Here is a 15,282-nt window from a genome sequence, read left to right as displayed (position 1 = left end):
CTTTTTATATGAGGAGGGTACACCTCTTACAAATATGCTCATGTGTGATAATGTCCAAGTGTGACGTGGTTGCATGCTATTGATCTTGGTCCACTACTTATACTTTGTCCTCAATGGCACCACACATTTCAATAGCCAAGATGGAGGATATAAAGGTACATGAGAATTTGCAGGTACACGGGAATGTTTTATTGTAGGTTGGAGCAAGGGCTCCCATTGGCTGTGGAGTAGCTTGTCCATCCCTATAGGTAGCCAGAGTTGGCTACCCATGGCATGCAAAAGCGGCGACACAACATGGCACTCCAAGTTGGAGGTAGACCCTACACATGCTTTGACTGTGTGTAAAATGCAAGTGCTCGCCCAACTGTTTTTTCCTCTATTCATTGGTTTGCGACGTGACTCAATTTGTGCTTTGGCTGTGTGTGAAATGTAAGCGTGCGCACAGCTATTTTGTCCTTTGTTCATTCGTTCGCACGGTGACTCCTTTAGCAAGCACCCTAGGCCTCGTATTGAAGATCAGTAGACAAAAGATGCTACATCAAAAAATCTTGCAAGAAGATGAAAGTCGCACAAAACCTTTAGCATTTAAGGTTGGATTTTTCAATTGAATATTTTTCCACAGGGACGTGTTACTGTGTATCTATGGGAGAAGTGCTCCTTTGGATCCTCCTCATCATCCATCAATATCCAAGGAGATATGTGATTGTTTTGGCTCCCAGGTAGGTCGTCTTTGCTGTCTTTTCCTTGTTCATCACTCATCTCGCGACACCATTGCCATCTCTATAGTATCTAAAGCCAACATTATTTGAAAAGAAAATATCACGAATGTCTAAGGCTCTAAGCATTGAGTAATATATGACCCGATCTTTCATACCTTTGTAGATTGAAACATCTCTTTTCTTGTCCATATGCATAATCCCATTCCCTATATTGGGAATAATCCAATTGGTCTATTCAAGGCTCACACCAAGCCTATTTGTGGTATGTAGTTGTCCATGTACACATATGCATGGTCAAATAGATTGTTGACAAACAATAATTAAACTTTATTTTTCACGTCACCTTGCTCGTATAGTGTGCATGACCACATATTTAGGCTAGCCACATGTTCATTAATTAATCAAGCCCTATCGGGCTTGATTAATTAGTGAACACAATAATGTGAACTTGTATAGGGATCATGTGGCTGATCAAACCTTTCTTGTTGAATTAGTCTTTGGAATGCACATGCAAAGCAATGATAGGCACATGACTACCATCCACATCACCGATAACATACGGAATGCCACATATAGCCTCGAATCCCTCTGCGCCAAGGTAGCATCCTTTCAGGAGATGGCCACTTTATGTTTAAGTTGTGCAAGCCACAATTCTCCATAGCCTCATAGAAAGCTCTCACTTTTTTTTTTGTGCAGAGGATGTAGAGAACCACTTGTAAGTTAGAGCTAGTGGCTAGACAGTGCAATGCCACACAAACACGCTTCTCCACAGCGATGGCTTTTTTGCAGTTGGTGTCTGCACAGCTTTGCTAGAATGGAGCTAGCCTTGCACACAAGAGGTGGTAGGTATCTTTGCTCAATCTCATCCCCTTTTTGAACATCCCATCTTAATAACTACCAAGCAAGTATCTCTCCATGAATCCCTATGGTCTACAGTAAGCCCCCAATAGGACCTACGCTCGTGGCATCGACGACGAGCAATCCGGGCTTTGCATGCCAATATTGCACGAGCCATGCACTGAGACTAAAAAATGTCATCCAATGTGTGATTGCCTCACTCGCATCATAGCACCACTCACTTAATTCTATCTTAGTAATCATGGCTATGAGAATTGCAATAGTGCCAAACACAATGAGCATTGATTCTTTCATCACTTGAACCCAATGAATGGAATGACATCAGATTGAGGCTTTACATGTTAAAGGCTACCCATTATTAGAAAAGTATGATCAACATATGTAACAAGTGTGAGACAAATGAGGTAAAACTTAACACCTTCATATTGAATGACAAGCTTCAAGCGCAGGACCAAAATGAAGTACAACAAGCAAATGGCATGTTAATCACTACATGAAAGTACAATAACATAGCTTCCTTGCAACTCAAGGCTTCTGAAAACTCTTCAAGACATCCATAAGACCAGTCAAGGCCGTTGTAAGGTTTCCCAACATCACAAGTTTTTGAGTTTCTAGAGCCTTGCGGTCTACATCTGACTCCTTTCGATGGATTGCCATCATTTTTTATGTGCTCACCATGTCCAGAAGGCTCTCCTCAATGTTCTTGTCCTTGCGAGGACCTTGGGCAGACACCTCAGTCAAGACTGCCTCTTTTGCGATCCTATGATTCAGCGGCATCTTCCACATTAGAAACTCCACTGCCTCAACCCACACCACTCCCTCCTATTTTTGCAGGAGCATGGTTGTAGCTTATGACATTCACACAACCATGCATATGCTCGTCCACAGTGTCAAACCATTGGCAAGTGACCTTTTGATCATCTCTTGAAATTGAATTGTGTGCCTTATCCTTCTTGTACTCAGAGGTGTACAGACGGCCCCATCCCTTTGCGACAACTTTCACTGTCTTTATCACATTCTAGGAAAAGCGAAGCAAGTTGTGTTGCAACTTTTGACCAAAGGTCCACTCCCTGCTTTTCAGAGTTTTCCCAAATTCATCAACCACCATGGATCCACAAATGTCGATGAGTTGTGCCACCCACGGCTCTTTCCCTAGTTGTCTGCTCATCCACACAAGCGCTATTGGTAGCACCCTTTTTCGTCTTCTTTATATTGCCTTTCTCTTGTGTCTCGAATCCCTCCAAGCTAGCATCTATAGCTTTCATGTATCTCCTCTTTGCTGGCTTTTTCTGAGGCACTAATGGTGTCTGCCCACTTTCCTCAAACTGCATTCCAGCATGCTATCCGTAGATGGCATAATTGGGAGGTTGTATGACTTGATGGACTAGTGTGGTAGGCAAACCTGGCCTTTGGTATATGACCTAAATGAGAAAGGAGATCCCATTCTCAGTCCAGTTAACATGCTGTGAAAGTGAGTGTTGGATGGGAGGACGCACATGGAATGAATGTCCATGGTGAGAAGACACGGTACTTGGCATTGCAATAGTTTGGAATTTGAGACTCCTACGTGCCTACATAGAATGTTGGCTATGGGAATGGGGTGAGTATTGTGTGTAGCAATTAGTGTCATGAAGTTCTTCGGAGTCCATCTTGTATGTTGTAAATTATATAAGCACGTCAATAAAATTAGTTCATTAGAATGCATTTCTTTATGGACATGAAAAACCAATTTTACAATTGCAATACAACCTGGAGAGAGAGAGAGAGAGAGAGAGAGAGAGAGAGAGAGAGAGAGAACATAGTCTCAACAAATCGTTCAGACAACGGTTGCCAACCATTCCGTTCCACAAGAAGTTTCTAGACTCTAGTGAAGAAAATCAGAGTGTAATTCAGAGCTAATTTGTATGTTTATGATGGTAGGCTGAATGTAGGGAAGGCAGATGCATCTATCACTTCACAACATTGACATTACAGAATCCATGCCCTAAGGATTTCAAAAACTATAGGAGTGGTGTGAATACATATGGACTTTGCTTGATTTATGTTGGGAGGAATGAATGTTTTGAACCTACCTAGACAACTAGCTAGTTTTCAACACAAAGATGTACTTTTTCATGTATCTTTGTAAGCACCATGTTATTTGAGGTGTCTGTTCTATATAGCTAATAGAGGCCACTATTAGTGACAACTTGTAATCACGTTGTTTATTTGTTGTTATGCTATGAAGTGGTTGGGTTTCAGAGACTACTTTAAGCATTAACAAGTCATTAAAATTAGTTTATAAGAACGTATTTCTTTATAGAAACTTCAACAGCATGTTCTTTTATGAACATGAAAAGAAACCCAATTTTACAATTTCAATGTAACCTACTGAGAGAGAGAGAGAGAGAGAGAGAGAGAGAGAGAGATCTGCCCAACAAATATAAATTGTTGGAGGTCATGCTCAGTTCATGGTGTTGTAGTAGCCCGTGAGATTCTTGTTACCTCCACAAACCAAAATCTAGGAACCAAATAGTAACATGCATGGGAATACTTCATCTGGACTTTGACATGCAGGAGTACAAAACATTAATCGGTGCATTAATATGCATAAGGAAGTCGACAAGATCCAACAACAACAGAGCAGGTTGGAAACTACATCAGGCTCAAAGAAGGTACTTATATTAGGGGGGTTGCAGCACAGCTGATAGAAGGCGGATCACACTCCAACAAACCAGGACCACAGGTGCGCAAGCCAGTGTCAAAATATTGGACATGAATCCTCAAGCATACATAGCTATGGTGTGCTCAATCCTAATCATGTGATTAAGAAATACTAATCTTATGGTGGGTTGGGAGGACTAATTAACAACATAGCAAAACTCCTAATGACAACCAAGCTTGAGTCACGCACAATCAGGTTATAAGATGGAAACTTCTACTCATAGAGAGGCTTGCAAGCTGCTTGCGTTCATTGCTTGGAAATAACCCTTTTTATAAGAGGAGGGTAAACCTCTTACAAATATGCTCATGTGGGATAATGTCCAAGTGTGATGTGGTTGCATGCTCTTGATCCTGGTCCTCTACTCATACCTTTCCCACAATGGCGCCACAAATTTAAACACCCCCCCCCTTGGTGCCATGATGTATACTACAAGGTGGTTGAATGTGTATTACAAAAGATCCATCACTTCCCCTTAGTACAACATGCTACTCAAGGTGGTTAAGTGTGGTAACACAAGATGTCAAAGCTTGTTTCCTTGATGTACTTTGTATGGCATTCTTTAACTGCTTCTCTTCTTCAAGTATAATTCTCAAATGTTGGTTCAAGTAGATTCTTTAGAGTGGTTACAAGTGCACCATATTCCTCTGGCATGCTTTTTATGAGTATTGCAGGTGCATATTTATCTCTAATCTTAGCATCTATTCCATCTATCTGGGTCATGATGCTTTCATTTTACTAACAAATTGAGCCAAAGACTCGTTAAAGTTCATTTGTAGACCATAGAATTCAAGCTTTAAGTGAATTTCCTGGTTCTTTGCCTTAGCTCCAAACACGAGCTTCAATGTATCCCATGCATCCTTTGCAGCGTGTTCCTTAGAGTTGATGTGATGAATACAACTAGGTGTAAACCAATAAGTGGCATTGATTGCTCATCTTTTTCAACCCACCCTTCAATTGGTTCATCCGGCACATTTTTCTTAATGATTTTTCACAATTTCTTATGCTTTAGAGGGTACTTCATATCTGTAAGGTGTGGAACCCTTCCCCATTGAACTTCTCAACATTTGTGATAGTGCTTGACACCATTGCAAAGGTCTTACTAAGGTTTGACTCTTGGTAGTGTCTAATTGCTTACAAATTAGTGGTAAAACTGAATATGCTCAAAAGGCTTCCCGTTAATGACCCAAATGCCAAATGAGAGATTTGACACTCAAACAAGGATAATACAACCTAAGGAATTCAATTTTAACATTTAATTAGGCCAATTTTTTTTCATTATCCTCTTAATTATAGTGATTAGAGCTAAAAATAGTGATAAACAACATCAAACTTTGGAGGTCAAAATTGAGCAAATGCAAAAGCTGTTGATGGGGCTTTGTTGATAGCCTTAGAAGAACCCTTGATGAGAATCAATGTCCCAAGGGAAAGAAATAGCTCAAAGTTGGTGGATTTGTGCTTGTTTGTAGTGCCTGTGCACATCCACGTCTCCCGGGTCATGTAGTATGCCAAAGTACTTGATACCCGAGTCCTTGTAGTAGTGTCTAACGAGCCCTATAAGGGCTTGATCCAATGTTGACTACATCATGTAAACGAATGGAGCATTTCTACAGTCGGTGAAAATGAGACGATTTATGAGAAATTAAGCCAATAGAATAGCAATGAGGTCAACAAGATATATCTAAGAGGAATTGATCAATAGTGAAGAGGATGTGGAGAATCAAGCTATGAAAATTTTGTCCACAAGTGGGAGCTATGGATAAGATGCTGGAAAAATTGAGAATTGGTTTAATAAACATGAGATTACTGGTGGAAAGGATTAATGTGGGCTGAGGCTAAGCTAATGGAGAAGTTCATGAGAAGAGGAGTGGCTCTGATACCATGGATATGAATGAGGCCTCAAGCATGCATAGCTATGGTGTGCTCAATCCTAATCATATGATTAAAAAATACTAATCCTATGGTGGATGTAGTTAAATTAACAACATCATGAAACTCCTAATGACTCAATCAAGCTTGACTCAAGCATAATTAGGTTACAAGATGGAAACTTGTACTCATAGAGAGCTGCTTATGTTCATTGCTTGGAAACGACCCTTTTTATATGAGGAGGGTACACCTCTTACAAATATGCTCATGTGTGATAATGCCCAAGTGTGACGTGGTTGCATGCTATTGATCTTGGTCCACTACTTATACTTTGTCCTCAATGGCACCACACATTTCAATAGCCAAGATGGAGGATATAAAGGTACATGAGAATTTGCAGGTACACGGGAATGTTTTATTGTAGGTTGGAGCAAGGGCTCCCATTGGCTGTGGAGTAGCTTGTCCATCCCTATAGGTAGCCAGAGTTGGCTACCCATGGCATGCAAAAGCGGCGACACAACATGGCACTCCAAGTTGGAGGTAGACCCTACACATGCTTTGACTGTGTGTAAAATGCAAGTGCTCGCCCAACTGTTTTTTCCTCTATTCATTGGTTTGCGACGTGACTCAATTTGTGCTTTGGCTGTGTGTGAAATGTAAGCGTGCGCACAGCTATTTTGTCCTTTGTTCATTCGTTCGCACGGTGACTCCTTTAGCAAGCACCCTAGGCCTCGTATTGAAGATCAGTAGACAAAAGATGCTACATCAAAAAAGCCTTTGCAAGAAGATGAAAGTCGCACAAAACCTTTAGCATTTAAGGTTGGATTTTTCAATTGAATATTTTTCCACAGGGACGTGTTACTGTGTATCTATGGGAGAAGTGCTCCTTTGGATCCTCCTCATCATCCATCAATATCCAAGGAGATATGTGATTGTTTTGGCTCCCAGGTAGGTCGTCTTTGCTGTCTTTTCCTTGTTCATCACTCATCTCGCGACACCATTGCCATCTCTATAGTATCTAAAGCCAACATTATTTGAAAAGAAAATATCACGAATGTCTAAGGCTCTAAGCATTGAGTAATATATGACCCGATCTTTCATACCTTTGTAGATTGAAACATCTCTTTTCTTGTCCATATGCATAATCCCATTCCCTATATTGGGAATAATCCAATTGGTCTATTCAAGGCTCACACCAAGCCTATTTGTGGTATGTAGTTGTCCATGTACACATATGCATGGTCAAATAGATTGTTGACAAACAATAATTAAACTTTATTTTTCACGTCACCTTGCTCGTATAGTGTGCATGACCACATATTTAGGCTAGCCACATGTTCATTAATTAATCAAGCCCTATCGGGCTTGATTAATTAGTGAACACAATAATGTGAACTTGTATAGGGATCATGTGGCTGATCAAACCTTTCTTGTTGAATTAGTCTTTGGAATGCACATGCAAAGCAATGATAGGCACATGACTACCATCCACATCACCGATAACATACGGAATGCCACATATAGCCTCGAATCCCTCTGCGCCAAGGTAGCATCCTTTCAGGAGATGGCCACTTTATGTTTAAGTTGTGCAAGCCACAATTCTCCATAGCCTCATAGAAAGCTCTCACTTTTTTTTGTGTGCAGAGGATGTAGAGAACCACTTGTAAGTTAGAGCTAGTGGCTAGACAGTGCAATGCCACACAAACACGCTTCTCCACAGCGATGGCTTTTTTGCAGTTGGTGTCTGCACAGCTTTGCTAGAATGGAGCTAGCCTTGCACACAAGAGGTGGTAGGTATCTTTGCTCAATCTCATCCCCTTTTTGAACATCCCATCTTAATAACTACCAAGCAAGTATCTCTCCATGAATCCCTATGGTCTACAGTAAGCCCCCAATAGGACCTACGCTCGTGGCATCGACGACGAGCAATCCGGGCTTTGCATGCCAATATTGCACGAGCCATGCACTGAGACTAAAAAATGTCATCCAATGTGTGATTGCCTCACTCGCATCATAGCACCACTCACTTAATTCTATCTTAGTAATCATGGCTATGAGAATTGCAATAGTGCCAAACACAATGAGCATTGATTCTTTCATCACTTGAACCCAATGAATGGAATGACATCAGATTGAGGCTTTACATGTTAAAGGCTACCCATTATTAGAAAAGTATGATCAACATATGTAACAAGTGTGAGACAAATGAGGTAAAACTTAACACCTTCATATTGAATGACAAGCTTCAAGCGCAGGACCAAAATGAAGTACAACAAGCAAATGGCATGTTAATCACTACATGAAAGTACAATAACATAGCTTCCTTGCAACTCAAGGCTTCTGAAAACTCTTCAAGACATCCATAAGACCAGTCGAGGCCGTTGTAAGGTTTCCCAACATCACAAGTTTTTGAGTTTCTAGAGCCTTGCGGTCTACATCTGACTCCTTTCGATGGATTGCCATCATTTTTTATGTGCTCACCATGTCCAGAAGGCTCTCCTCAATGTTCTTGTCCTTGCGAGGACCTTGGGCAGACACCTCAGTCAAGACTGCCTCTTTTGCGATCCTATGATTCAGCGGCATCTTCCACATTAGAAACTCCACTGCCTCAACCCACACCACTCCCTCCTATTTTTGCAGGAGCATGGTTGTAGCTTATGACATTCACACAACCATGCATATGCTCGTCCACAGTGTCAAACCATTGGCAAGTGACCTTTTGATCATCTCTTGAAATTGAATTGTGTGCCTTATCCTTCTTGTACTCAGAGGTGTACAGACGGCCCCATCCCTTTGCGACAACTTTCACTGTCTTTATCACATTCTAGGAAAAGCGAAGCAAGTTGTGTTGCAACTTTTGACCAAAGGTCCACTCCCTGCTTTTCAGAGTTTTCCCAAATTCATCAACCACCATGGATCCACAAATGTGGATGAGTTGTGCCACCCACGGCTCTTTCCCTAGTTGTCTGCTCATCCACACAAGCGCTATTGGTAGCACCCTTTTTCGTCTTCTTTATATTGCCTTTCTCTTGTGTCTCGAATCCCTCCAAGCTAGCATCTATAGCTTTCATGTATCTCCTCTTTGCTGGCTTTTTCTGAGGCACTAATGGTGTCTGCCCACTTTCCTCAAACTGCATTCCAGCATGCTATCCGTAGATGGCATAATTGGGAGGTTGTATGACTTGATGGACTAGTGTGGTAGGCAAACCTGGCCTTTGGTATATGACCTAAATGAGAAAGGAGATCCCATTCTCAGTCCAGTTAACATGCTGTGAAAGTGAGTGTTGGATGGGAGGACGCACATGGAATGAATGTCCATGGTGAGAAGACACGGTACTTGGCATTGCAATAGTTTGGAATTTGAGACTCCTACGTGCCTACATAGAATGTTGGCTATGGGAATGGGGTGAGTATTGTGTGTAGCAATTAGTGTCATGAAGTTCTTCGGAGTCCATCTTGTATGTTGTAAATTATATAAGCACGTCAATAAAATTAGTTCATTAGAATGCATTTCTTTATGGACATGAAAAACCAATTTTACAATTGCAATACAACCTGGAGAGAGAGAGAGAGAGAGAGAGAGAGAGAGAACATAGTCTCAACAAATCGTTCAGACAACGGTTGCCAACCATTCCGTTCCACAAGAAGTTTCTAGACTCCAGTGAAGAAAATCAGAGTGTAATTCAGAGCTAATTTGTATGTTTATGATGGTAGGCTGAATGTAGGGAAGGCAGATGCATCTATCACTTCACAACATTGACATTACAGAATCCATGCCCTAAGGATTTCAAAAACTATAGGAGTGGTGTGAATACATATGGACTTTGCTTGATTTATGTTGGGAGGAATGAATGTTTTGAACCTACCTAGACAACTAGCTAGTTTTCAACACAAAGATGTACTTTTTCATGTATCTTTGTAAGCACCATGTTATTTGAGGTGTCTGTTCTATATAGCTAATAGAGGCCACTATTAATGACAACTTGTAATCACGTTGTTTATTTGTTGTTATGCTATGAAGTGGTTGGGTTTCAGAGACTACTTTAAGCATTAACAAGTCATTAAAATTAGTTTATAAGAACGTATTTCCTTATAGAAACTTCAACAGCATGTTCCTTTATGAACATGAAAAGAAACCCAATTTTACAATTTCAATGTAACCTACTGAGAGAGAGAGAGAGAGAGAGAGAGAGAGAGAGAGAGAGAGAGAGAGATCTGCCCAACAAATATAAATTGTTGGAGGTCATGCTCAGTTCATGGTGTTGTAGTAGCCCGTGAGATTCTTGTTACCTCCACAAACCAAAATCTAGGAACCAAATAGTAACATGCATGGGAATACTTCATCTGGACTTTGACATGCAGGAGTACAAAACATTAATCGGTGCATTAATATGCATAAGGAAGTCGACAAGATCCAACAACAACAGAGCAGGTTGGAAACTACATCAGGCTCAAAGAAGGTACTTATATTAGGGGGGTTGCAGCACAGCTGATAGAAGGCGGATCACACTCCAACAAACCAGGACCACAGGTGCGCAAGCCAGTGTCAAAATATTGGACATGAATCCTCAAGCATACATAGCTATGGTGTGCTCAATCCTAATCATGTGATTAAGAAATACTAATCTTATGGTGGGTTGGGAGGACTAATTAACAACATAGCAAAACTCCTAATGACAACCAAGCTTGAGTCACGCACAATCAGGTTATAAGATGGAAACTTCTACTCATAGAGAGGCTTGCAAGCTGCTTGCGTTCATTGCTTGGAAATAACCCTTTTTATAAGAGGAGGGTAAACCTCTTACAAATATGCTCATGTGGGATAATGTCCAAGTGTGATGTGGTTGCATGCTCTTGATCCTGGTCCTCTACTCATACCTTTCCCACAATGGCGCCACAAATTTAAACACCCCCCCCCTTGGTGCCATGATGTATAGGATACTACAAGGTGGTTGAATGTGTATTACAAAAGATCCATCACTTCCCCTTAGTACAACATGCTACTCAAGGTGGTTAAGTGTGGTAACACAAGATGTCAAAGCTTGTTTCCTTGATGTACTTTGTATGGCATTCTTTAACTGCTTCTCTTCTTCAAGTATAATTCTCAAATGTTGGTTCAAGTAGATTCTTTAGAGTGGTTACAAGTGCACCATATTCCTCTGGCATGCTTTTTATGAGTATTGCAGGTGCATATTTATCTCTAATCTTAGCATCTATTCCATCTATCTGGGTCATGATGCTTTCATTTTACTAACAAATTGAGCCAAAGACTCGTTAAAGTTCATTTGTAGACCATAGAATTCAAGCTTTAAGTGAATTTCCTGGTTCTTTGCCTTAGCTCCAAACACGAGCTTCAATGTATCCCATGCATCCTTTGCAGCGTGTTCCTTAGAGTTGATGTGATGAATACAACTAGGTGTAAACCAATAAGTGGCATTGATTGCTCATCTTTTTCAACCCACCCTTCAATTGGTTCATCCGGCACATTTTTCTTAATGATTTTTCACAATTTCTTATGCTTTAGAGGGTACTTCATCTCTGTAAGGTGTGGAACCCTTCCCCATTGAACTTCTCAACATTTGTGATAGTGCTTGACACCATTGCAAATGTCTTACTAAGGTTTGACTCTTGGTAGTGTCTAATTGCTTACAAATTAGTGGTAAAACTGAATATGCTCAAAAGGCTTCCCGTTAATGACCCAAATGCCAAATGAGAGATTTGACACTCAAACAAGGATAATACAACCTAAGGAATTCAATTTTAACATTTAATTAGGCCAATTTTTTTTCATTATCCTCTTAATTATAGTGATTAGAGCTAAAAATAGTGATAAACAACATCAAACTTTGGAGGTCAAAATTGAGCAAATGCAAAAGCTTTTGATGGGGCTTTGTTGATAGCCTTAGAAGAACCCTTGATGAGAATCAATGTCCCAAGGGAAAGAAATAGCTCAAAGTTGGTGGATTTGTGCTTGTTTGTAGTGCCTGTGCACATCCACGTCTCCCGGGTCATGTAGTATGCCAAAGTACTTGATACCCGAGTCCTTGTAGTAGTGTCTAACGAGCCCTATAAGGGCTTGATCCAATGTTGACTACATCATGTAAACGAATGGAGCATTTCTACAGTCGGTGAAAATGAGACGATTTATGAGAAATTAAGCCAATAGAATAGCAATGAGGTCAACAAGATATATCTAAGAGGAATTGATCAATAGTGAAGAGGATGTGGAGAATCAAGCTATGAAAATTTTGTCCACAAGTGGGAGCTATGGATAAGATGCTGGAAAAATTGAGAATTGGTTTAATAAACATGAGATTACTGGTGGAAAGGATTAATGTGGGCTGAGGCTAAGCTAATGGAGAAGTTCATGAGAAGAGGAGTGGCTCTGATACCATGGATATGAATGAGGCCTCAAGCATGCATAGCTATGGTGTGCTCAATCCTAATCATATGATTAAAAAATACTAATCCTATGGTGGATGTAGTTAAATTAACAACATCATGAAACTCCTAATGACTCAATCAAGCTTGACTCAAGCATAATTAGGTTACAAGATGGAAACTTGTACTCATAGAGAGCTGCTTATGTTCATTGCTTGGAAACGACCCTTTTTATATGAGGAGGGTACACCTCTTACAAATATGCTCATGTGTGATAATGCCCAAGTGTGACGTGGTTGCATGCTATTGATCTTGGTCCACTACTTATACTTTGTCCTCAATGGCACCACACATTTCAATAGCCAAGATGGAGGATATAAAGGTACATGAGAATTTGCAGGTACACGGGAATGTTTTATTGTAGGTTGGAGCAAGGGCTCCCATTGGCTGTGGAGTAGCTTGTCCATCCCTATAGGTAGCCAGAGTTGGCTACCCATGGCATGCAAAAGCGGCGACACAACATGGCACTCCAAGTTGGAGGTAGACCCTACACATGCTTTGACTGTGTGTAAAATGCAAGTGCTCGCCCAACTGTTTTTTCCTCTATTCATTGGTTTGCGACGTGACTCAATTTGTGCTTTGGCTGTGTGTGAAATGTAAGCGTGCGCACAGCTATTTTGTCCTTTGTTCATTCGTTCGCACGGTGACTCCTTTAGCAAGCACCCTAGGCCTCGTATTGAAGATCAGTAGACAAAAGATGCTACATCAAAAAAGCCTTTGCAAGAAGATGAAAGTCGCACAAAACCTTTAGCATTTAAGGTTGGATTTTTCAATTGAATATTTTTCCACAGGGACGTGTTACTGTGTATCTATGGGAGAAGTGCTCCTTTGGATCCTCCTCATCATCCATCAATATCCAAGGAGATATGTGATTGTTTTGGCTCCCAGGTAGGTCGTCTTTGCTGTCTTTTCCTTGTTCATCACTCATCTCGCGACACCATTGCCATCTCTATAGTATCTAACGCCAACATTATTTGAAAAGAAAATATCACGAATGTCTAAGGCTCTAAGCATTGAGTAATATATGACCCGATCTTTCATACCTTTGTAGATTGAAACATCTCTTTTCTTGTCCATATGCATAATCCCATTCCCTATATTGGGAATAATCCAATTGGTCTATTCAAGGCTCACACCAAGCCTATTTGTGGTATGTAGTTGTCCATGTACACATATGCATGGTCAAATAGATTGTTGACAAACAATAATTAAACTTTATTTTTCACGTCACCTTGCTCGTATAGTGTGCATGACCACATATTTAGGCTAGCCACATGTTCATTAATTAATCAAGCCCTATCGGGCTTGATTAATTAGTGAACACAATAATGTGAACTTGTATAGGGATCATGTGGCTGATCAAACCTTTCTTGTTGAATTAGTCTTTGGAATGCACATGCAAAGCAATGATAGGCACATGACTACCATCCACATCACCGATAACATACGGAATGCCACATATAGCCTCGAATCCCTCTGCGCCAAGGTAGCATCCTTTCAGGAGATGGCCACTTTATGTTTAAGTTGTGCAAGCCACAATTCTCCATAGCCTCATAGAAAGCTCTCACTTTTTTTTTTTGTGCAGAGGATGTAGAGAACCACTTGTAAGTTAGAGCTAGTGGCTAGACAGTGCAATGCCACACAAACACGCTTCTCCACAGCGATGGCTTTTTTGCAGTTGGTGTCTGCACAGCTTTGCTAGAATGGAGCTAGCCTTGCACACAAGAGGTGGTAGGTATCTTTGCTCAATCTCATCCCCTTTTTGAACATCCCATCTTAATAACTACCAAGCAAGTATCTCTCCATGAATCCCTATGGTCTACAGTAAGCCCCCAATAGGACCTACGCTCGTGGCATCGACGACGAGCAATCCGGGCTTTGCATGCCAATATTGCACGAGCCATGCACTGAGACTAAAAAATGTCATCCAATGTGTGATTGCCTCACTCGCATCATAGCACCACTCACTTAATTCTATCTTAGTAATCATGGCTATGAGAATTGCAATAGTGCCAAACACAATGAGCATTGATTCTTTCATCACTTGAACCCAATGAATGGAATGACATCAGATTGAGGCTTTACATGTTAAAGGCTACCCATTATTAGAAAAGTATGATCAACATATGTAACAAGTGTGAGACAAATGAGGTAAAACTTAACACCTTCATATTGAATGACAAGCTTCAAGCGCAGGACCAAAATGAAGTACAACAAGCAAATGGCATGTTAATCACTACATGAAAGTACAATAACATAGCTTCCTTGCAACTCAAGGCTTCTGAAAACTCTTCAAGACATCCATAAGACCAGTCGAGGCCGTTGTAAGGTTTCCCAACATCACAAGTTTTTGAGTTTCTAGAGCCTTGCGGTCTACATCTGACTCCTTTCGATGGATTGCCATCATTTTTTATGTGCTCACCATGTCCAGAAGGCTCTCCTCAATGTTCTTGTCCTTGCGAGGACCTTGGGCAGACACCTCAGTCAAGACTGCCTCTTTTGCGATCCTATGATTCAGCGGCATCTTCCACATTAGAAACTCCACTGCCTCAACCCACACCACTCCCTCCTATTTTTGCAGGAGCATGGTTGTAGCTTATGACATTCACACAACCATGCATATGCTCGTCCACAGTGTCAAACCATTGGCAAGTGACCTTTTGATCATCTCTTGAAATTGAATTGTGTGCCTTA

The sequence above is a fragment of the Cibotium barometz genome, chromosome 33, assembly GCF_041138505.1.
Source record: "Cibotium barometz isolate CiBa-2024 chromosome 33, ASM4113850v1, whole genome shotgun sequence".
In the NCBI taxonomy this organism is placed as follows: domain Eukaryota; kingdom Viridiplantae; phylum Streptophyta; class Polypodiopsida; order Cyatheales; family Cibotiaceae; genus Cibotium; species Cibotium barometz.
The sequence above is the reverse complement of the archived record's forward strand: the minus strand, read 5'-3'. Positions refer to the sequence as shown.